General features: G+C 50.4%; 1 long non-coding RNA gene across 1 annotated transcript in view; it reads left to right on the top strand.

Annotated features, from left to right (window-relative positions):
* The window catches only part of LOC148125962 (uncharacterized), a 39,698-nt gene extending 16,770 nt beyond the window's left edge, over positions 1 to 22,928 (top strand). The window contains exon 4 of the long non-coding RNA XR_015743352.1: positions 22,824 to 22,928. This is a non-coding gene — a long non-coding RNA (uncharacterized LOC148125962). The remainder of the gene's footprint in view (positions 1 to 22,823) is intronic.
* The last annotated feature ends 260 nt before the right edge of the window (positions 22,929 to 23,188 follow it).

The raw sequence follows: 23,188 nt of genomic DNA, 5'->3' as shown, positions 1-23,188 counted from the left end.
AGCTCGGCTGCCGGGCAGGAGGGGCCACCTGTCAGCTGCACTGGGCGCCCCAGGCAAAGCTCTTCGCGCTCTGCCCAGTGCCAGGCAGGGATGGCGGCTGGACACTTCTCCCGAGGTGGACCGATCCTGCACTGCGGCCCTGGGAGATTCACCTCCAGACGTGGGGTTGGGTTGCCCACTCAGGCAGAGGAGGCTTCGTCGTACCAGTAGTACAGCGTCGTTTTTAAAAGAATTGGCTTTGCCTTCGAAGGCGAAGGGAAGGCGGCGACAGGAGCACCTGAAGCCGAGTGTCTCCGCCGGGCTCCGGTTGTAAGGAGGAGCCCTGACTGGCTGCGCGTGGCTGCGCCAAATGCCGCCGCGTTTCCTCCTGGTCTTCTCTGCACTCTTTCTAGAGTCTCAGCACCTTTTTTCTATCTGTGCTTCTGTTTGTTTGTTTAAGGTCTTCCCTAAGCTTGTTGTGTAGCCATACAGGTACTCCTCGCCTTACAAGCATTCGTTTAGTGACCATTCAAAGTTACAATGACACTGAAAAAAAGTGACTTATGACCATTTTTCCCATTAGGCACCATTGCAGGCTCAGGTGATCAAAATTTAGACAACTGGCAACTGACATGTACTTATGATGGCTGCAGGGTCACGAGTCAATGGGGAAGCCAGATTCACTTAACAACTGGGTGACTAAGTTAACCGCTGCAGCGATTCACCTAACATATGTGGCAAGAAAGGTCATAAAACGGGACAAACGTCACTTCACCCCTGTCTCGCTTAGCAGCAGAGATTCTGGGCTCCATTGTGGTCTTAAGTCGAGGCCTGCCTATATTGGTTTCTGGTCTCCACACTTTTGTTCTTCTCAATTGACCGCTTGGAATTATTCCGCGTACCGAAGAACAGAGCCGAAAGGGGATCTCGAAGGTCTTCTAGTCCAACCCCCTGTTGAAGCAGGAAACCCTGTTTCTGGGGTCTCCTTCTTTAGGAATTCCTTTTCCCCTGATTTTCTCTGGCCATGGAATCCTACTTATCAGTTACTCGGACTTTATTTCAAATCCAAGAGGCCTGTTTGACGACTAAAATATAGTTTTCTTCCCTTTAAGACAACTCCTCCAGCATTGCACCGTTCCACAATCTTCCTGAAACTTCATTTCTCCGTTAGACCAACGTATTGATTAGTATCGGGTCAAGGAGAGCTGATCTTTCTGTGCTTCCATCAAATCCAATTTTACTCCTGTGTTTTATTTGCTGCCCAACTCGCGACAGGGCAACTGTGATCCAGCAGACAAGTCGGGAGTTTCCCGGAAGGACCACGCAAAAGATATGGGGATTAAACTCTCCCATGGCTGCAATTTATGGCAGCTGAGTCTGTAACAAATTACGAGGATGACAAAATGGGGACGGCTGTCATCGCAAATGTCACAATTATGCACTTCCATCACAACTGATGTAAATATGACACTCGTGGCAGTTGCACGGCTGCATCGTCAACCATCTTAGCATTTGAGGACGTAAATCAATGTTAACATCATTTAACAAAGACCCAGGAAGGAGATTCCCGAAACAGAAACACAGATTTCTATCACATTGCATAGATGTTTCTGCCCTAAGAATGCAAAGGCCGTAATCTTTCTTTTCTAAGCTCTGAGCACTAACGAAAGCCATAAATTTTATTAGGCAATGTCCTTTTGTACTTTCAACAAGTGGCTTAAGCAACTCTAGTAATGCAACACTCTCTCTCTCTCTCTCTCTCTCTCTCTCTCTCTCTCTCTCTCTCTCTCACTCTCTCTCTCACTCTCTCCTAGTTCTGTAACCCGCTCTCCCACTCCCTTCTAGCACTGATGACATTACCTGGTTTGGTAATGAAACGCCTGCAAGGAAACAACCAAGCTCAGAACACACCAAGGACTCCACAGCTTTCCTCATCGTCCTCTTCTCTTCCTCTTCCTCCTCCTCCTCTCCACAAGCCCCCCTCTCTTCTTGCACTGATGATGTTCCAGGGTTGGGTCATAAAATGTCTACAAGAAAGCAACCAAGATCAGAGAGCCCCACGGACCCCATAGTCCTCCTCCTTCTTTCCCCTCCTTCCTCCTCCTTCCTCCTCCTCCTCCTCCTCCTCCTCTCCACAAACCTCACTCCCTTCTAGCACTGATGATGTTGCCTGGTTGGTAACATCTACAGTAAGTCCAGCCTTGAATTCTGTTGACTCATACCTGCCACCTTTGGCTGTTAGTAGTTGAGATTCTTGTAGAGACTGTTAGCTTGCAATAAACCCGCATTCCTTTGAATTGCCTTGGCTCCTGATTTCTTGGGCTCCGATTTCCCACTGCAAAGCCTCCTCTCCTCCTTGTCCCAACCTCAGCTGCTGAGAGGACCCGTCCACGTCTTCTTCCTGGGGTAGGAAAGCCTCCCTCTGTTGGCTGACTTCAGGGAATGCTCAGGACCACAGAACCCCTACATAATGTGGGGCTCCGACTCGAGCTGGGGATTGATTGATTGATTGATTGATTGATTGATTTTGTCCATCGCTTACAAGATAACAGGTATAAGTACATACATAGTTATGAATACATGAAATGGGTACATATAAGAAAAATAAAAGAAACAATAGGACAGGGACGGTAGGCACGTTGGTGTGCTTATGCACACCCCCTACAGACCTCTTAGGAAAGGGGTGAGGTCCATAGTAGACAGTCTAAGGTTAAAGTTTTGGAGGTTGGGGAAGAAACCACAGTGTCAGGTCAAGTATTCCAGACATTGACCACTTTGTTGCTGAACTAGTATTTCCTGCAATCAAGTTTTGTGCGGTTGAGTTTGTATCTATTGTTTGCTCTTGTGTTGTTATGGTTGAAGCTGAAGTATTCATTGACAGGTAGGACATTGCAATGTATGATTTTATATACTATATTTAGATCGGACCGAAGGTGGCGTAGTTGTAGGTTTTCTAGGTCTAGAATTTCGAGTCTGGTGGCATAAGGTATTCTACAACAAGTAGAGGAGTGGAGAACTCTTCTTGTGAAATATTTCTGGACTTTCTCAACTGTGCTAATATCAGATACGTAATGTGGGTTCCAGACTGATGAGCTGTATTCGAGTATTGGTCTAGCAAATGTTTTGTATGCTCAAGTTAGTAGTGTGATATTAGCAGAGAAAAAGCTACGTAGGATTAGATTAACAACTCTTAATGCCTTTTTGGCTATGTAGTTACAGTGGGCTCTAGCACTTAGGTCATTAGAAATGAGTACTCCAAGGTCCTTGACAGAGTTTGGATCATCAACAAGGTCTTGACTATTCAGCCTGTATTTTATTTTCTGATTTATTTATTTTTTTGCCAATATGTAAGACAGCGCATTTATTTGTTGAGATTTGAAGTTGCCATTTATTCATAAATATGAAATCCAGACACCCATGAGGATAAATATTTTTTTTATTCCTGAAAGCAAAGAGCCCTAAGGGGGCAGCTGCAGAGACAATGGAGTATAGAAGGGCTGTTTTAAAGACAAGCTTGTCCTGGGTGTGGAAGTGTGCATGTACTGACTGTAGGGTGAGGCTTGAGGGACATGTGTGTGTGTGTGTGTGTGTGTGTGTGTAGGTACATGACATCTCAATGTTTATTTTGGTGAACATGCCGTTCCGCTGGGAGACTGTTTTCATTAACTCTGTGTTTACAGGCTTTCTCCTTTGATATGTGGATTAGGTCTGCGTAACTTATTTCTGTGGGGGGGGGAGGGGGGTTTAAGGAAATTTTAACTCAAAGATTTTTTCCCCCGTTGGCTATTTTTACTTAGCTTCGGCTTGACTGTCAATTATCTAGCGGAGACGCTGTTTTTTCAGTCCATTGTGGATTTTGTTAAAGTTTAAGGGAAGATGGAGACAGTATATTATGAGGTATAAAATATACATTTGGATATAAAACTTACCACAAGCCAGAGATGCAAGTTTGCTGGGGCTGGTGGAGAAAAGCGAAACTGACCAAGCTGGGGAAGGGCTCACTTTCGAGCCTAACCTGAACTGACCACAGGAACAACACCTCATGTGTTGCCTCACTATTTGTCATCCAACAGTTTTGTTTAAGGTTGTGCAATCCCTTCTGGCACGAAAAGCACAGCCATCCTTGGGCCTCTGTTTGCATAACATTGTGTGGAGGGCGGCTCACAGTTCTCCACAGTCTCAACTCTCTGTGGGCGGGGTCTGAAGCAGTGCTTGCCACAAATTCTCGCCAAGTTATTTGGGCTTTAAAAGATTAACAGAGTGGAAGGGACCTTGGAGGTCATCCAGTCCAGCCTGCCTGCCCACCCGCCCAAACAGGAGACCCTGCACCATTTCTGACTGAGGGGAGCCCAGTCTCTTCTTGAAAGCCTCCAGGGATGAAGCTCCCACAACTTCTGAAGGCAACTTCTGTTCCATGGGTGGATTGTTCTCCCTGTCAGAAAGTTTCTCCTTATTTCTAGGACTTGAATCTCTCCTTGTTCAGTTTCCCTCCCCTTGTTCTTCGTCTGGCCTTCAAAGGTGCTTTAGAAAACAGGTTGATCCCCTCCTCCTGTCTGTGGCAGCCCCTCAAATATTGGAAGATGCTCTCCTGCCTCCCCTGGTCCTTCTCTTCACTAGACTAGCCAGGCCCAGTTCCTGCAACCGTTCATCATATGTTCATTGTATGTTCATTGTATGTCCATTGTACATTGCTTCCTTTTGGCCTGTGGTCTGCAGGGAAGGAGGAAGAGGTGTCTGGCTTGACTTCATGGCTGGAGACGTGCCTTTCTAGGGCCTGGAGGGGGTGCAAGTAGCTGCATCTGGGACCTTCGGAAAATGAAGGCTATCAGAAGAATAATTTGTGGTTCCAACTGGAGCCAGGATTGCGCAAGAATAAATACAAATGAAATCTGCGCAGCTTTGACGAAAGGAGGAATGTTTATTCCCAAACCCAAAGAGTTTTGCCTGGGGGTAGCGGGGGGCAGCTGCAAAGAAAACAGGGTACAGGAGGGTTGTTTTATAGGGGACTTTCTTCTGGGGGTGGAAGTGGACGCTTGAGGGACATGGGCGTCCAAAAGTACATGCCATCTATGACGTTTGTTCCACTGAACTTGAGACGGTGCCCGTAGCTGCGCCTGTGTGGGAAGCCACCTCTCTTGGAGGCGGGGAGGAGATGTTGTGTGAGCTTCATGCCTAGGAGCTTTGAAGAAGAGACTGTGCTGCCTCTGTCAGAAATGGTGTGTAGGGTCTCCTGCTTGGGCCGGAGGTGTGTGTGTGTGTGTGTGTGTGTGGACTGGATGACCTCCAAGGTCCCTTCCAACTCTGTTATGCTATTCTCCTGCAGCTGCTCTGGAGACCAGCTGCTTTGCTTAACTCTCATTCCACCAGCCATCTTCTCTTTCGTGGGAAGATGGTCAGAAGATGGTGACGCTCAGTTAGAAGGGCCCGTAAGGGTTCCAGTCCATGATGGATACAGGATTGACGTGACTGGCTGGCGAACCTCACTGTAACCTGAACAGGAGAAAATGCACTCCGTCTGGTCATGTTGACCCCCCCCACCCCACCCCCCAGGTATTCAACATCTGGACCATCTGTGAGGGCAAAGAGTTGGGTGTTACAGTGGATGAGTAGTGAAGATAGTTAGGAAGTCTATGGAGATTCCCTCCACCATCCAGGTCATGGTTGCTCCAAAGATGCTTTCAAAAGGCAACTGGATTCTTTTTTTTTACGGGGGGTGGGGGTGGGAGTGGGGAACAGTCCTTGAAAACATTTCATGTCCCACCCAAAGTTCTAATTAAATGGTGGAAGGATTTATATTATTTGCATTCGTCTGGTCACTGGCACTCTCGACCAGTGGTGGGATTCAGTTTTGTGGGTGTGGCTTGGTGGGCGTGGCATGAGTTGGTGGGTGTGGCTTGGTGGGCATGGCAGGGGAAGGATACTGTAAAATCTCCATTCCCTCCCCACTCCTGGGCGAAGGTTACCCCTGGTTCTCTGAACTGCTCAAAATTTCTGCTACTGGTTCTCCAGAACTGGTCAGAACCTGCCGAATACCCGCCTCTCCTCTAGCCACGAAGACATCTGGACACTAAGCATGTCTAGCCTATCAAAGAGAAGGGCCAGGGGTGACATTAACAGGCAAACAGAAATAACAGAGCTGGAAGGGACCTTGGAGGTCATCTAGTCCAATCCCCCCCCGCCCAAGCAGGAGACCCAACACCATTTCTGACTGAGGGGAAGTCCAATCTATTCTTGAAAGCCTCCAGGGATGAAGCTCCCACAACTTCCGAAGGCAACTTCTGTTCCACTGGTTCATGGATGAGAGCAGCCTTCCAATATTTGAGGGGCTGTCACAAAGAAGACGGGGTCCCATCTGTTCTTCAAAACATCCGAAGGCAGGACAAGAATCAAGGGGTGGGAACTCATCGAGGAGAGAACCAACGAAGGAGAAGCTAAGGAGAAATTGTGTGACAGGAAGAATAAGGAACCAGTGGGACACCTTTCCTCCAGAAGTCGTGCTTGCTCCATCACTGGAGGTTTTGTAAGAAGAGGCTGGGCAGCCGTTGGTCTGGAAAGGGGTAGGGTCTCCTGCTTGAGGAGCAGGCGGCTGGACTAGAAGACCTCCAAGGTCCCTTCCAGGCAGTGGTGGGATTCAAAAAAATGTAATACCTGTTCTGTGGGCATGGCTTGGTGGGCGTGGCTTGGTGGGCATGACAAGGATACTGTATTCCCTCCCCGCTCTTGGGGGAAGTATCCTGCAAAATCCCCCTTCCCTCCCCACCCCACAGACCTGCTTTCCAGCTCCGTTCTCCTGTGCAGGGCAACCCAAGGAGACGCAGCCGATCAGCTGGGACTCAATGGGAGGCAGGGAAGAGGTGGGGTTGGCGGGGCCAGTGAGAGGTGGGATTGGCCGGTTCTCCCAACGACTCAAAATGTCCACTACCGGTTCTCCAGAACCAGTCAGAACCTGTGGAATACCACCTCTGCCTTCCAGGCCTGGGATCCTAGGATCCTGTGGACTCTTCTAGCGTGTGGGGTGACTACAGGCTCCCATCCTTTGTGCTTATGTTATTCGGCGCTGTGTTTGTTCTTACATAATGCTACAGCGTTCTTCTTTTCGTAGTGTTATTCTTTGCGGCAGGAGACAAAGGCAATAAAAGAGCTTTCTGTTTGCTCACCCGGTTCACTTGCTCGTTGGAAACCACCGCCTGGGTTAGATTCCTCCCACAGTCTCACCGCAGCCTCCGTTTACTCAACAGGAAGCATTTGCGATGGGCGATCAGCAGCTGTTGGGGTTATATCATCCGTCGAATTCCAAGCCAGGATTGTCTTCCAGCTCTTGCTCAGGTAGAATTACGAAACAAATAAGGGGAGTGGGGGGAGGACAGAGAAGACGCTCTCCTTTGTCGTCTGGCGTTCCCCGAATTGCCTCACTGCACGAAAACCTCACCCCTCTTTGTCTTCTCCATACCGCATTACTCTGCGAGGTGGGGCCAAAGCTCCTAGCTGCAGCTCCCGCCAAGTTGCGGCACCGGTTTAGGTCCTTCAGGTGACTTTGGATGCTGCTGCTCAGGTCTCAGCTGCGCTGGTGGATTTGGGCAGGAAGCAAACAAGCAATGCGGCGGATGAAATCAACAGAGGGAGGAGAACTGCTCCCAGGAGCTGCGGTTGCATAACTGCAGGAGGAGGGCGAAGAGGTGGTCTGGGCCTTCCGGTCGGAGGAAACGGGGAATCCTAGCGCTAGAAGGGACTTTGGAGCAGGAGCGGGATCCTACCTTAGTCGCTGCCGGTTAGGCGGGTGGTGGCGCGTGCCTGCGTGTGTATGTGCACGCCCTTAAGGCACGCACTCCTCACGAGCCAATCAGCTGAGGGGATGAAGAAACTAAAAGCTAGGAGCGACCCTCTCGCCTTCCCATGTGCTTTTCGGTCTTTTATCCTCTTCTCCTTTCGGCTGAGTGGAGGCTTTTGGTTTTACTACCAGGTCGGTTGAACCGATCCAAATCGACAGCATGCCACCCCTGCTTTGGAGGTCTTCTAGGCTAGGGTCTCTTTTGGAAACTTTAGGCTTGTGGACTTCAACTCCCAGAATTCCCAGCCAGCTGGCTGGGGAATTCTGGGAGTTGAAGTCCACAAGCCTTAAAGTTTCCAAAATCGGAGATCCCCCTTCTAATCCAAACCCCAGCTCGTGGCAGGAGCCTCCTACCATCCCAATCCGATGGTTGTCCAATCTATTTATGAAAACAGCCAGTGATGTAGCAGCCACAACATCTGGAGGCAACCTGTTCCATTGGTTAATTGTCCTCTTTTCTCCTCCAGGTGCCAGAGACCGTGTCAAGACTGGAATCAGGATTGTCTCTCCATTGGGAAGCCTTCAAATCCATGAGCTTCTAAGATAATATTTGCTCAATGTTCTAGTGCACTTTTCTGGGCAAAACTTTAAGACAGGTTTCCACATGCCTAAGGTGGGACTAGAACTCCCAACCTCCTGATCATTGGCCCAAAGTCACCCAGTTGACTTTCATGCCTAAGGCAGAACTAGACCTCACTGTCTCCTGGTCATTGGCCCGAAGTCACCCAGCTGGATTCTGTGGCTAAGGTGAGACTAGAATTCACCGTCTCCTGGTGATTTGTCCAAAGTCACCAAGCCGGCTTTCATGTGTAAGGCAGGACTAGAACTCACTGTCTCCTGGTCATTGGCCCAAAGTCACCCAGCTGGATTCTGTGCCTAAGGTGAGACTAGAATTCACCGTCTCCTGGTGATTTGTCCAAAGTCACCAAGCCGGCTTTCATGTGTAAAGCAGGACTAGAACTCACTGTCTCCTGGTCATTGGCCCAGAGTCACCCAGCTGGATTATGTGGCTAAGGCAGGACTAGAATTCTCCATCTCCTGGTCATTGGTCCAAAGTCACCCAACTGGCTTACATAGCTAAGATGATACTAGAATTCACCGTCTCCCGGTGATTTGACATCCAGCCGGCTTTCATCCTTAAGAACTCGCCATCTCCCGGTTTCTAAGCCAGCACCTTCACCACTAGACCAAAACTACCAGAAGGAGAGCCTCACTCCCCAGGCGTCGTCTGGTTAGACCAGCCCTCCGTTTGATGGCCTTCAACGCAAAGCATGAAAAGTCGTCCTTCTAAGCCATGCTGCATGTTTCGTGAGGCTAATTTTACATTTTGACTCAGAAAGGGGGCCTTGCTGGTACAATGGCCAGCTCCTGCCCCTGAAGAGTCCTCAAGTGCCCTCACCCCAAAGATCCTGTCTTTGAGGGGCCAACAGGGGCCCCCCAGCCAGCCAGGAGGGCACGAAAGGCCCTGTCCGGATCCTTTGCAAACTTGGAAGTCCCCGGGGGTGGAGGGGGGGTAACTGCCCTGATTCCATGCTGGAGGTCTTCCCAGCAGGAGAGATTTCAAACCATCCTTGAACAGGGAGAAGCCAAAGTACAGTTTGCTAAGCTAATTCATGACAGGAACACAACTGATAACCGGTCAGGTTCCCCCGTCCCTTTGGCCGGGCTCCGTTGCCTCTCAATTCCTGTAAGGGACTGAAAAACCAAATGCCGTGATAAGGTGTGAAGGAAGGGGTAAGGGGGAGAGGGGATCCGGTTTTGAAGATAAGATTAAAGAGCCTTGGTGGCACAGGGCTTAGAGTGAAGGCCACTTCTGCTGACTACCAGCTGCCTGCAATTTGGCAGTTCAGATCTCACCAGGCTCCAGGTTGACTCAGCCTTCCGTCCTTCTGTGGCCGGTAAAATGAGGACCCAGATTGTTGGGGACAAATATGCTGCCTCTGCAAACTGCTTAAGAGAGGGCTGTAAAACGCTCTGAAGTGGCATATAAGTCTAAGTGCTATTGCTACTTTCCTGCCTTTCATATTTCCTTCCTCCCTCCCTCCCTCCCTCCCTCCCTCCCTCCCTTCTTTCCTTCCTTCCTTCCTCCCTCCCCTCCCTCCCTCCTCCCTCCCTTCCTTCCTTCTTTCCTTCCTTCCTTCCTCCCTCCCTCCCTCCTCCCTTCCTTCCTTCCTTTCCTTCCTTCCTTCCTTCCTCCTTCCTCCCTCCTTCCTTCTTTCCTTCCTTCCTCCCTCCCTCCCTCCCTCCCTCCCTTCTTTCCTTCCTTCCTTCCTCCCTCCCTCCTTCCCTCCCTCCCCCTCCCCTCCCTCCCTTCCTTCTTTCCTTCCTTCCCTCCCTCCCTCCCTCCCTCCCTCCCTCCCTCCCTCCTCCCTCCCTCCTTCCTTCCTCCCTCCCTCCCTCCCTCCTCCCTCCCTCCCTTCCTCCTTCCAAAGCAAGGGTTTTCAAACTTGGCAAGTTTAAGACTTATGGACTTCAACTCCCAGAATTCCTAACATGATTGGAGGAGGAATTCTGGGAGTTGAAGCCCACAAGTCTTAAAACTGTCCAGTTTGAAGACCCCTGTTCTAAAGGCCTTCCATCCTTCCAAGGGGGGTAAAATGAGGACCCAGAGTGTTTGGGGGCCAGAGGCTGACTCACTCTGGAAACCACTTAGAGAGGGCTGTGAAAGCACAGCGAAGCAGTCCATAAATCTAAGTGCTGTTGCTAGTGCGATTAAGGCAGGGCTCCTGAAATTTTAAGACTTGTGGACTTCAACTCCCAGAATTCCTCCTCCTCCAGTCTTGTGAGCTCAGGGATTCTGGGTGTTGAAGTCCACAAGTCTTAAAGTGGCCACGTTTGGAAAGCCCCGGATTAACGAAACGGTGCTCCTTGTTCTATGGCATCTTTCTCATGTTTGGGTCAAGGAAGTGAAGCTTGCAGCCAAAAGTCACTTGTGGGCTTGAGTCACCCCCCCCCACTTTCTCCCTACAACCCCCATGGGCAGCCACCACCATTTCCATGGGGCACCAAAGGCCCATCCATTTATACTGTAGTCCGCTCTGAAAATTTGCTTCCTTTACGCCAATTAATGGCATGTTGGTCCATGCAGCATCTAATAGGTTTTAAGGTGCTCCTGATGCCTTGGGCTTGCAGAGGAGGTGGTGACCCCAGGTGAGGACCCCAGGATCACACCAAAGAATCTGGGCCAAACGGTGTCTCTCGGGCAGGGCATCCTTCCCAGCCTTACCTGGTGATGGATGTTGACAGGAAATATCATCAGTGTTAGAAGGTAGGGCATGGCCTAGTTGGGACATGAAACGTCTGTAAGAAAATAACCAAGCTCAGAGAGCACCAAGGACCCCACAGTCCTTCCTCCTCTTCCTCCTCCTCCTCTCCACAAACCCCACTCCCCCCCGCCCCCCCGGCACTGATGATGATCCCTAGTTGGGTAAGGAAATGTCTGCAAGAAAACAACCAAGCTCAGAGAGGACGAAGGATCTGACAGTCCTGCTCCTTCTCCACCACTACCTCCTCTTCCTCTTCTTCCTCCTCCTCTTCCTCTTCTCCTTCTCCTCTGCCTCGTTCTCCCCACAAAACCTACTCCCTCTAGCACGGATCGTCTCTCCTAGTTTGGTAATGAAATGTCTGCAAGAAAACAGCCAAGCTTACAGTGCGTCACAGGATCCCACAATTCTCTGCCACCTCTGCCTCTTCCTTCTCCTCCTCCTCCTCCTCTTCCTCTTCTTCCTCTTCTTCTTCTTCTTCCTCTTCCTCCTCTTCCTCTTCCTCCTCCCCACAACTCCCCCTTCTATGATTATGTTCCCTAGTTGAGCAATACAATGTCTGCAAGAAAACAGCCAAGCTTACAGTGCGTCACAGGATCCCACAATTCTCCGCCACCTCCGCCTCTTCCTTCTCCTCTCCTCCTCCTCCTCCTCCTCTTCCTCTTCCTCTTCTTCCTCTTCTTCTTCCTCTTCCTCCTCTTCCTCTTCCTCCTCCCCACAACTCCCCCTTCTATGATTATGTTCCCTAGTTTGGTAATGAAATGTCTGCAAGAAAACAGCCAAGCTTACAGTGCGTCACAGGATCCCACAATTCTCCGCCACCTCCGCCTCTTCCTTCTCCTCCTCCTCCTCCTCTTCCTCTTCCTCTTCTTCCTCTTCTTCTTCCTCTTCCTCCTCTTCCTCTTCCTCCTCCCCACAACTCCCCCCTTCTATGATTATGTTCCCTAGTTGAGCAATACAATCTCTGCAAGAAAACAGCCAAGCTTACAGTGCGTCACAGGATCCCACAATTCTCCGCCACCTCCGCCTCTTCCTTCTTCTCCTCCTCCTCCTCTTCCTCTTCCTCTTCTTCCTCTTCCTCCTCTTCCTCTTCCTCTTCCTCCTCCTCCTCCCCACAACTCCCCCTTTCTATGATTCTGTTCCCTAGTTGAGTAATGAAATGTCTGCAAGAAAACAGCCAAGCTCAGAGAGCACCAAGGACCTCACGGTCATTCTCCTCCTCCTCCTCCTCCTCCTCCTTTTCTTCCTCCTCTCTGCAGACCCCGCCCCCTCCTAGCACCGATGATGATCCCAAGCTGAGTAAGGAAACAAGCCCACAAGGAAACAAGCTCAGCCGTCACCAAGAATCCCACAGACTAAGCCAAGATGAGTAGTGCGGTCAGCGTGGAGGCCTTCCTGGCACCTCACCGCACCACCAGCCTTGCCCCACCCAACCAAGGCAACCCGCAGGAAATGCAGAGGTTACAGCTATCACTGCTTCCCCCCTCCATCCGGTTTTGGTCACCGCATTACGAAAAAGATGTTGAGATTTTGGGGAAAGTGCAAAGAAGAGCAACTAGCATGATTAAAGGCTTGGAGGGGAGAAAAACATACGGAGAACGGTTGCAGGATTTGGGTACAGATGGCAAGAAGAACCGAGTTGGAAGGGACCCTGGAGGTCTTCTAGTCCAACCTCCTGTTCAGACAGGAAACTCTATATCATTTCAGACAAAGGACCGTCCAATCTCTTCTTAACATCTTCCAACGTTGGAGCGTCCTCAACTTCTTCATTGTTTGGCCAGTCTAGAGAAAAGAAGACGTAGAGGGGACGTGATGGCATCTTCCATTATTTGAGGGGCTGCCACAAAAAAGAGGATGGGGTCAACCCCTTCTCCCCAACCCCCTGAAGCAGTGGGTGGAAGCTCATCGAGGAGAGAAGCAACCCGGAGTTGACAGGGAGGACACTTAACCACCGGAACAGAAGTCGCCTCCAGAAGTTGTGGGCGCTTTTATCAATAGAGAAGTTTTAAGAAGAGACTGGACAGTCGCTTGTCTGAAATGGTCTAGGGCGGGGGTCCCCAAACTTGCCTTCTTTATAAGACTTGTGGACTTCAACTCCCAGAATTCTCCAGCCAGCCAAGCTTACTCTCTTGCAGTCCCTTCCTCGGCAATCTCTCTCCACTTTAGGAGGTGAAGAGAGAGAGAGAGAAAAGCAGGCCTAGCTGGCTAGAGAATTCTGGGAGTTGAAGTCCACAAGTCTTTTTTTATTATTATTATAGGCAGACTGCCGGTTAGGCGGGTGGTGGCGCGTGCCTGTGTGTGTATGTACACGCCCTTAAGGCACGCGCTCCTCACGAGCCAATCAGCTGAGGGGATGAAGAAACTAAAAGCTGGGAGCGACCCTCTCACCTTCCCATGTGCTTTTCGGTCTTTTATCCTCTTCTCCTTTCGGCTGAGTGGAGGCTTTTGGTTTTACTACCAGGTCGGTTGAACCGATCCAAATCGACAGCATGCCAACCCCTACTTTGGAGGTCTTCTAGGCTAGGGGTCTCCGGTTTTGGAAACTTTAAGGCTTGTGGACTTCAACTCCCAGAATTTTTATATATATAAATTTTTATTTTATTTTGGCAACAAGACAACATAAACATACCACAAAAAACATAAAAATATCCTCCTTCTTCATGAATTTACATACAGTGCATCGACTGGTTTACCACAAGTCTTAAAGTTGCCAAGTTTGGGGACCCCTGGGTATAGGGTCTCCTGCTTGAGCTGGGGGTGGGGGGTGGGGGGATGGACTAGAAGACCTCCAAGGTCCCTTCCGGCTCTCTTCTGATTCCTTCCTCGGCGCCCGGCCATTTCCTTGGCCAAGGACACCCCGGCAAGGCTGAAGGAAGGACGGCGGTGTTGCGTTTCTGCTGATGGAAGAAAACCCAACAGCAACTCAACCCCCCCCCCTGCAGAAGCCGCCATCGAAGGAGGCCTGGCTCAAGGTGGGGGGGCCAAGGCAGCGCTTAAAGTGACATTTCCTCCGGCGCGCCACCACGGCGGCGGAAGGCAGGGGGGGGGCGCTGCTGGGCTTGGAGAGAGGCTCCGCTTTCCAGGACAGGGAAGGGGAGGTAGAGGCAGCCAAGAGAGTCACGGAAGGCCAGAGTGGGGAGGGGGACCTCGGAGGTCTTCTAGTCCAGCCCTGTGCCAGGTGTCCTGAGGCTATTCCAGACCCAGGAGGGCTGGCCAGGATCTTCTTTAAAGAGTCCCCGTGTTGGAGCACCCACAATTTCTGGAGCCGGGTCCTTCCTCTGACTGATGGTTCTGATTAAAAGCCCAAGAGCAACAAAGGTAGCCGGAAGGAAAGGCTGCAAGGCTTCGAGGTCATCCAGCCTCGCTCCCACACGGCCCCCTCGGAAGCCTGGGCGTGGGGGGCTCCCTTTAGGGGCCCCTGGAAGCCTTCGCCCTCTCAACCTGGGGCCGCTTCGGTCTTCAGCCACGGAAGAGCCCCCACACACACACACACACACACGAGACGAGCCTCAAGCCGGCTTCTTCCTCCTGGCTGGTCTTCAGGCCCCCTTGAGGGATGGAGGCCCAGTTTCCTTAGGAGGGGCAGAGATTCTCAGGCATCTCTCCCCCCCCTCTCTCTTTTCTCTCTCTCTCTCTTTCTCTCTTTTCTCTCTCTCTTCTCTCTCTCTTTTCTCTCTTTCTCTCTCTCTCTCTCTTTTCTCTCTCTTCTTCTCTCTTCTCTCTCTCTTTCTCTCTTCTCTCTCTCTCTCTCTCTTTCTCTCTCTCTCTTTCTTCTCTCTTCTCTCTCTCTTTTCTCTCTTTCTTCTCTCTTCTCTCTCTCTTTTCTCTCTTTCTCTCTCTATTCTCTCTCTCTTCTCTCTCTCTCTTTCTCTCTCTCTCTCTTCTCTCTCTCTCTTTCTCTCTCTTTCTCTCTCTCTCCCTCCATCCCTCCCTCTCTCTCTTTCTCTCCTCTCTCCCCTCTCTCTCTCTCTCTCTCTTTCTCCCTTCTCTCTCTTTTCTCTCATTCTCTCTCTTTCTCTCTCTCTCTCTTTCTCTCTTCTCTTTCTCTTTTCTCTCTCTCTTCTCTCTCTTTTCTCTCTCTCTCTCTTTCTCTTTCTCTCTCTCCTTTCTCTCTCTCTCTCTCTCTCTCTCTCTTTCTCTCTCTTTCTCTCTCTCTCTCGCTCTTTGTCCCACCCTCTCTCTCTCTCTTTCTCTCTCTCCCTCCCTCCATCCCTCCCTCTCTGTCTCTTTCTCTCCCTCTCTCCCATCTCTCTTTCTTTCTTTCTTTCTTTCTTTCTTTCTCTTTTTCTGTCTCTGTCTCTCTCTCTTTCCCTCCATCCCCCTCTGTCTCTTTCTATCTATCTCTCTTTTCTCTGGCTCTCCTCCCTCCCTCCCTCCATGTGTGTGTGTGTGTGTGTGTGTGTGTGTAGCCAATAGGTTTCTAGAGGTGTCCATTACAGGTCGTCCTTCGGCTGTGACTACAATTGAGACCAAAAGTTCTATTTGTAAGCATGCTGGTTGTTAAGTGAGTATGGTCCCCTTTTGCAACCTTTCCTGCCACAGTTGCTAAGCGAATCGTGGCAGGTGTTCAGTTAGTGACTCCGGTTGTTCAGTGAATCTGGACTTTGCTTCTCAGAAGATCCCAAAAGGGAGAAATCACGTGACACCGCCCCCTGGGACAATGCGACCGTCATAAACACGAGTCAGTTGCCCAGCGCCTGAACTTGGATCACATGACCATGGGGAATGCCGCAATGGTCGTAAGTGTGGGAAATGGCAACTTTTTTCAGTGCCATTGTGACTTCGAACGGTCACTAAACAAGTGGCTGTGCATCTGGGAACCCGGCCCCGGGTCCTTCTCTGCCCTCCAGGCACCTGAACTTTGGGGGGCTTTTTTCCTTTGAAAACGTGTCCCTTCTCATCCTGGCAGCTTCTTCGGCTCTGACTGGATGGGGAGGGAAGGATTTGAAGAGTTGAGGAATCTTCTTGGATGGGAAGCGAAATGTCTTCAAAGAAAACCCAAGAAACTCCGGATGCCTCTTGGGGAAGAAACGCTCCGCTGGGACGACCACCACGGTCTTGAATGGTGCACCAACCCAAGAAAGGACATCCTTGGTCCCGGCCTAGCCTGGGATGGTTTTTACTCCCGGTTCTGTGGGCGTGGCTTGGTGGGCGTGGCAGGGGATAACAGATAATCAGAGTTGGAAGGGACCTTGTAGGTCATCTAGTCCAACCCCCCGCCCAAGCAGGAGACCCTGTGCCATTTCTGACAGAGGGCAGTCCAGTCTCTTCTTGGAAGCCTCCAGGGATGAAGCTCCCACAACTTCCGAGGGCAACTTCTGTTCCATTGGTGGATTGTTCTGTCAGAAAATTTCCTCCTTATTTCCAGGTTGAATCTCTCCTTGTTCACTTTCCATCCATTCTTCCTTGTCTGGCCTTTGGGTGCTTTGGAAAATAGCTTGACCCCCTCCTCCTCCTCTCTGGGGCAGCCCCTCAAATATCGGAAGATGTTCTCCTGTCTCCCCTGGTCCTTCTCTTCACCAGACTAGCCAGGCCCGGTTCCTGCAACCGTTCTTCATATGTTTTAGTCTCCAGTCCCCTAATCATCCTGGTTGCTCTTCTCTGCACTTTTTCAAGAGTCTCAACACCTTTTTAATAGTGTGGGGACCGAAACTGGATGATACTGCAAAATCCCCCTTCCCTCCCCACCCCACTGACCTGCTTTCCAGCTCCGTTCTCCTGTGCAGGGCAACCAAAGGAGACCCAGCCGATCAGCTGGGACTGGATGGGAGGCAGAGAATAGATGGGGTTGGCAGGGCCATCAGAAGTGGGATTGGCCGGTTCTCCAAACTACTCAAAAGTTCCGCTGCCGGTTCTCCAGAGCCGGTCAGAACTGGCTGAATGCACCTCTGGAAGGCGAGAAAGTTTAATGTCTGTTTCTTCTCAGTGGCTGGAGGGAACCAAGCCAAATCCCTTTGGGAGCAACTTCAAAGGAACTCTTTACATGCCCCTTGGCTCTTTTGATTTCATTGCTGGAGGAAGCCAAAGAGGGACTGGTTTAGAGGAGCCCTCTGGGCTGGCTAGCCCGGGGTTCAAATCCCTTGGCTATGGGGCCTGCCTGGCTTTCTTCCCCAGACAAGGAAGTCCTGGAGTCACACACACACACCCCACTGAGCGGCTCTTCCTCCCAGATCGCCCCCCTGGTGCCCAGAGGCTGCAGTGACCATCTTGGGTGCTTTGCCCTCTGCTGCCCTCTGCTGCTGAGAATCCATAGGCTTTGGCTCCAATAAAGGAGAATAGTTGCAGCTCAGAGATGAAAGGAAGGGTCCTTGTTGCTCTCGGAGCTTGGTGGTTTCCTCTGAGATCTTTTATTACTCAACTAGGTAACCTCATCAGTGCTGGAGAGGAGGAGGAGGAGGAGGAGGAGGAGGAGGAGGAGGAGGAGGAGGAGGAGGAGGAGGAGGAGGAGGAGGAGGAGGAGGAGGAGGAGGAGGAGGAGGAAAAGAAGAGGAGGAGGAGGAGGGAGAAGGAGAAGAAGGAGGAGAAGGAGAAGAAGAAGAAGAAGGGAGGAGGAGGAGGAGGAGGAGGAGGAGGAGGAGGAGGAGGAGGGAGGAGGAGGAGGAGGAGGGAGGAGGAGGAGGAGGAGGAGGACTGTGGGGTCCTTGTTGCTCTCGGAGCTTGGTGGTTTCCTCTGAGATCTTTTATTACTCAACTAGGTAACCTCATCAGTGCTGGAGAGGAGGAGGAGGAGGAGGAGGAGGAGGAGGAGGAGGAGGAGGAGGAGGAGGAGGAGGAGGAGGAGGAGGAAGAAGAAGAAGAAGAAGAAGAAAAGAAGAAGAAGAAGAAGAAGAAGAAGAAGAAGAAGAAGAAGAAGAAGAAGAAGAAGAAGAAGAAGAAGAAGAAGAAGAAGAAGAAGAAGAAGAAGAAGAAGAAGAAGGAGGATGAGGACGACTGGTGGGGTCCTTGTTGCTCTCGGAGCTTGGTGGTTTCCCCTGAGATCTTTTATTACTCAACTAGGTAACCTCATCAGTGCTGGAGAGGAGGAGGAGGAGGAGGAGGAGGAGGAGGAGGAGGAGGAGGAGGAGGAGGAGGAGGAAGAAGAAGAAGAAGAAGAAGAAGAAGAAGAAGAAGAAGAAGAAGAAGAAGAAGAAGAAGAAGAAGAAGAAGAAGAAGAAGAAGAAGAAGAAGAAGAAGAAGGATGAGGACGACTGTGGGGTCCTTGTTGCTCTCGGAGCTTGGTGGTTTCCTCTGAGATCTTTTATTACTCAACTAGGTAACCTCATCAGTGCTGGAGAGGAGGAGGAGGAGGAGGAGGAGGAGGAGGAGGAGGAGGAGGAGGAGGGGAGGAGGAGGAGGAGGAGGAGGAGGAGGAGGAGGAGGAAAAAGAAGAGGAGGAGGAGGAGGAGGGAGAAGGAGAAGAAGGAGGAGAAGGAGAAGAAGAAGAAGAAGAAGAAGGAGGAGGAGGAGGAGGAGGAGGAGGAGGAGGAGGAGGAGGAGGAGGAGGAGGAGGAGGACTGTGGGGTCCTTGTTGCTCTCGGAGCTTGGTGGTTTCCTCTGAGATCTTTTATTACTCAACTAGGTAACCTCATCAGTGCTGGAGAGGAGGAGGAGGAGGAGGAGGAGGAGGAGGAGGAGGAGGAGGAGGAGGAGGAAGAAGAAGAAGAAGAAGAAGAAGAAGAAGAAGAAGAAGAAGAAGAAGAAGAAGAAGAAGAAGAAGAAGAAGAAGAAGAAGAAGAAGAAGAAGAAGAAGAAGAAGAAGAAGAAGAAGAAGAAGGATGAGGACGACTGTGGGGTCCTTGTTGCTCTCGGAGCTTGGTGGTTTCCCTGAGATCTTTTATTACTCAACTAGGTAACCTCATCAGTGCTGGAGAGGAGGAGGAGGAGGAGGAGGAGGAGGAGGAGGAGGAGGAGGAGGAGGAGGAGGAGGGGAGGAGGAGGAGGAGGAGGAGGAAGAAGAAGAAGAAGAAGAAGAAGAAGAAGAAGAAGAAGAAGAAGAAGAAGAAGAAGAAGAAGAAGAAGAAGAAGAAGAAGAAGAAGAAGAAGAAGAAGAAGAAGAAGAAGAAGGATGAGGACGACTGTGGGGTCCTTGTTGCTCTCTGAGCTTGGTGGTTTCCTTTGAGATGTTTTATTACTCAACTAGATAACCTCATCAGTGCTGGAGAGGAGGAGGAGGAGGAGGAGAAAGGGGGGAGGAGGAAGAGTATGAGGTCCTTGGTGTTTTCTGAGCTTGGTGGTTTCCTTTCAGATGTTTTATTACTCAACTAGGTTATATCATCAGTGTTGGAAGGGAGGAGGAGGATGTGGTCTTTGCTGCTCTCTGAGCTTGGTGGTTTCCTTTGAGATGTTTTATTACTCAACTAGATAACCTCATCAGTGTTGGAGAGGAGGAGGAGGAGGAGGAGGAGGAGGAGGAGGAGGAGGAGGAGGTGGTGGTCCTTGGTGTTTTCTGAGCTTGGTGGTTTTCTTGCAAATTTTTAATTACTCAGCTAGGTTATATCATCAGTGCTGGAGAGGAGGAGGAGGAGGAGGAGGAGGAGGGGGGGAAGACTGTGGGGTCCTTGGTGGTCTCTGAGCTGGGTGGTTTCCTTGCTGTTTCATGGCTGAATGAGGGAACATCACCATGGCTAGAAGGGAGGGAGGTTTGACAAGAGGAGGAGGAGGAGGAGGAGGAGGAGGAGGAGGAGGAGGAGGAGGAGGAGGAGGAGGAGGAGGAGGAGGAGGAGGAGGAGGAGGAGGAGGAGAGGAGGAGGAGGAAAGGGATGAAGACGACTGTGGGGTCCTTGGTGGTCTCTGAGCTTGGTGGTTTCTTTTCAGATGTTTTTATTTTATTTATTTATTTTATTTTGTCAAGTGATTATAAGATAACAGGGATAAGTATAAACATAGTTATGAATACAAGAAATAGAGACATATAAGAGAAATAAAAGAAACAATAGGACGGGGACGGTGGGCACGTTGGTGCGCTTATGCAATTCCCCCTTACAGACCTCTTAGGAAAGGGGGGAGGTCAATAGGAGACAGTCTAAGGTTAAAAGTTTTGGGGGTTTATTATTCAACTAGATAAGCCTCTTCAGTGCTGGAAGAGAGGGGAAGGAGATTAGGGGATTGGAGGCTAAAACATATGAAGAACTGTTGCAGGAATTAGATATGCCTAGTTTAATGAGAAGAATGACTAGGAATGACATGATCGCAATGTTCTAGTACCCGAGGGGCTACCATGGAGAAGAAGGGGTCCCCCTCTCCTCCAAAGCGCCAGAAGGCAGGACAAGAAGCAACAGATAGAAGTTTACCAAGGAGAGAAGCAACCTAGAACTGAAGGCCTGTGGAGATTCTCTGTCCTCCCAAAGGCGCTTTTTCAAGAGGCAAAGCTGGACTGAAGAAGCTCCTTGGATGAGAAGCAAAATGTCTTCAAAGAAAAACCAGAAAGTCCAGCTGCCTCTTGGAAAAAAAGGACCTTTGGGACAACTTTTAAAACGAAGGAGAAGTTTCCTGACAGGACGAGCAATTAACCAGCGGAAGAAGGGAAGTTGCCTCCAGAAGTTGCAGCTGCTCCATCACTGGAGGTTTTCAAGAAGAGATTGGAAAAGGGACTCCTGCCTGAGCAGGGGGTTGGACTAGAAGACCTCCCAGGTCCCTTCCCACTCTCATTCCTTCAAAGGAACCTAGCCTACGCCTTGATCAGCACAGTCTGCCCGAGAAAGTGGGCGAGCCCCCAGGTGCCAAGAGGCCAGCTGCAGGCGCCTTGGGACGCCACATACAGCAGAAGCTTTGAGAGCGCATGTCCATCCCTGACCTGTTGGGTGGGCCTTCAGCCCATCCACCCCGTGGACTGACGCCTTGTTCGGCTGCGGGGAAGCTTCCTTGCTCCGGCTCTTGCAACCCAGAGTTACTCTCAGCCAGCCTGCCTTGCAGAAGATCCGCCAATCTGGAAGTTTGCTGAGGCTCCGCAAGACTTTCCCCAGGTAATACTTTCATCTCCCAATATTTGCCTCCAAAAGGAGGCAGCCGGTCCCCCTTTACGCAGGGATTTCCCCCATCTGAGCTTGGTTGTGTTTTTTCCTTGCAGAGGATTCGTTACTCAAACTAGGTAACGTCATCAGTACTCATGACCACCTATGATGATCCCTACTTTGGGTCGTGAAAGGTCTGCAAGAAAACCATAAACAGAAGGACAGACTCAAGATCACGTGGAGGGTTAATTTCACTTTATTAAGGCCACACTTGGAGTACAGCATCCAGTTTTGATTGCCACAATGTAAAAAGGATGTTGGGACTCTAGAAAGAGGGCAGAGAAGAGCAACAAAGAAGATTAGGGGACTAGAGGCTCAAACATATGAAGAACGGTTGCAGAAACTGGGCCTGGCTAGTTTGATGAAAAGAAGGACTAAGGGTGACATGATAGCAGCCTTCCAAAATCTCAGGGGCTGCCCCAAAGAAGAGGGAGTCAAGCTCTTCTCCAGAGCACCTGAAGGCAGGACAAGAAGCAATAAGGATGGAAACTAGTCAAGGAGAGAAGCGACTTAGAACTAAGGAGGAATTTCCTGACAGACAGAACAATTAACCGGTGGAACAACCTGCCTCCAGAAGTTGTGGAGCTCCAACACTGGAAGTTTTTTAAAGGATGTTGGATGACCATTTGTCTGAAGTGATGTAGGGTTTCCTGCCTAGGCAGGGGGTTGGACTAGAAGACCTCCAAGGTCCCTTCCAACTCTGTTATTCTGTTCTAGTCTAAAAACAACTGAGCACCAAGGACCCCACAGGCCTCCTCCTCCTCCTCCTCCCCTTCCTCCTCCTCCCTACTAGACCTGATGATGTTACTTAGTTGGGTAATGAAATGTTTGAAAGAAAACCACCAAGCTCAGAGAGCAGTATTTGCATTATTTTCAGGCCAATTTTCAGTTGTGTCTTTCCTGTTCCTGATTTCTGGGGTGTTAGACATTCTCCTCTTTTGGGTCACCCACAGATTGATCGACATCCCATCCATTGAAATGATTGATAAAAAAAACAAAACACGGTGGGACCATTTGTCTATGTTTGTTTCCCTCTTTCAAAGAATCAGGTGTTTCGTCCGTCCGTCCCCCGCAAAAGCCTTTGATCCTCCACCAGGAACAGAAAGTAGGTGCGGTGCCTGACCTAAACTTGGAGTTTCTTCCCTTTGCAAAGGGCCATTTTTACACGCACGATGGACAAGATGTTCTCTTCACTCCCAAGCTACTCAGTTCAAAGACTCCAGAGTCCTCCTACTCTGAGATGCTGTGATCTCTGAATTTAAGCCGTTTCACAGGCAACCTGGAGGGAAATTTCATTCCCCTGAAGTGGTGTCGGTACTTCTCCACTGTCAAAACCCCCAAGAGGGAATTTTGATCCGGAGCCTCCCTGAAACAGGACTGCGAAAAGCACGGCCAACGGTTTAGATGTTGAGAATTGAACGCTTCCGGTTCGGTTAAGATGCTTGGGAAGAGCGGGCTGGACTATAAAATCTCCAAGGTCGCTTCCAGCTGGATTCTGGTTCTGATTTGGATACCTCCTCCTCCTCTTCCTCCACTGCAGAGACCCCACTCCCAGATGTTTGGTAATGAAATGTCTATAAGATCACCATGATCAGAGAGCACCAAGGACCCTATAGCCCTCCTCCTCCTCCTCCTCCTTCTCTTCCTCCTCCTCTTCCTCCACTGCAGAGACCCCACTCCCAGATGTTTGGTAATGAAACACCTGTAAGAAGACTGCCACATTCAGAGAGCACCCAGGAGCTCACAATTCTGTTTTTGTCCTAGGAATTGTTGAGTTTAGCAATCGCGCTGTGCACTCAACCCTTGCTTGGTGACTGAACCTTAGCCTGAGCAAGATTTCGATTCTGCTCCTTGTACTCATGACGTCCGTGGCCATGTTCCTTCTCTGGGTTTCCCTGGTCCTCTGGGCTAAGCTCTGCATGACCTCTGGAGACCTTGGTGAGTGAGGTCAGCTGAAGGGGAAGGGAAAAAGGCTGGGGGTGGGGGGTTTCAGACTCCCTCCTTCCTTTCTTTTCCCAGCTTTCGAACCCAGGGCTCCCTTGTTCTACCGACTGGGATTCCATTTTTTTTACTAGCGGTTCTGTGGGCAAAGCTTCGTGGTCATGGCTTGGCTTGGTGGGCATGGCAGG

The sequence above is a fragment of the Pseudonaja textilis genome, chromosome 3 (assembly GCF_049901715.1).
Source record: "Pseudonaja textilis isolate UNSWEBS1 chromosome 3, rPseTex1.2, whole genome shotgun sequence".
Lineage (NCBI taxonomy): Eukaryota > Metazoa > Chordata > Lepidosauria > Squamata > Elapidae > Pseudonaja > Pseudonaja textilis.
Note: the sequence above shows the minus strand (reverse complement) of the source record. Positions and strands in the feature narration are given on the sequence as shown.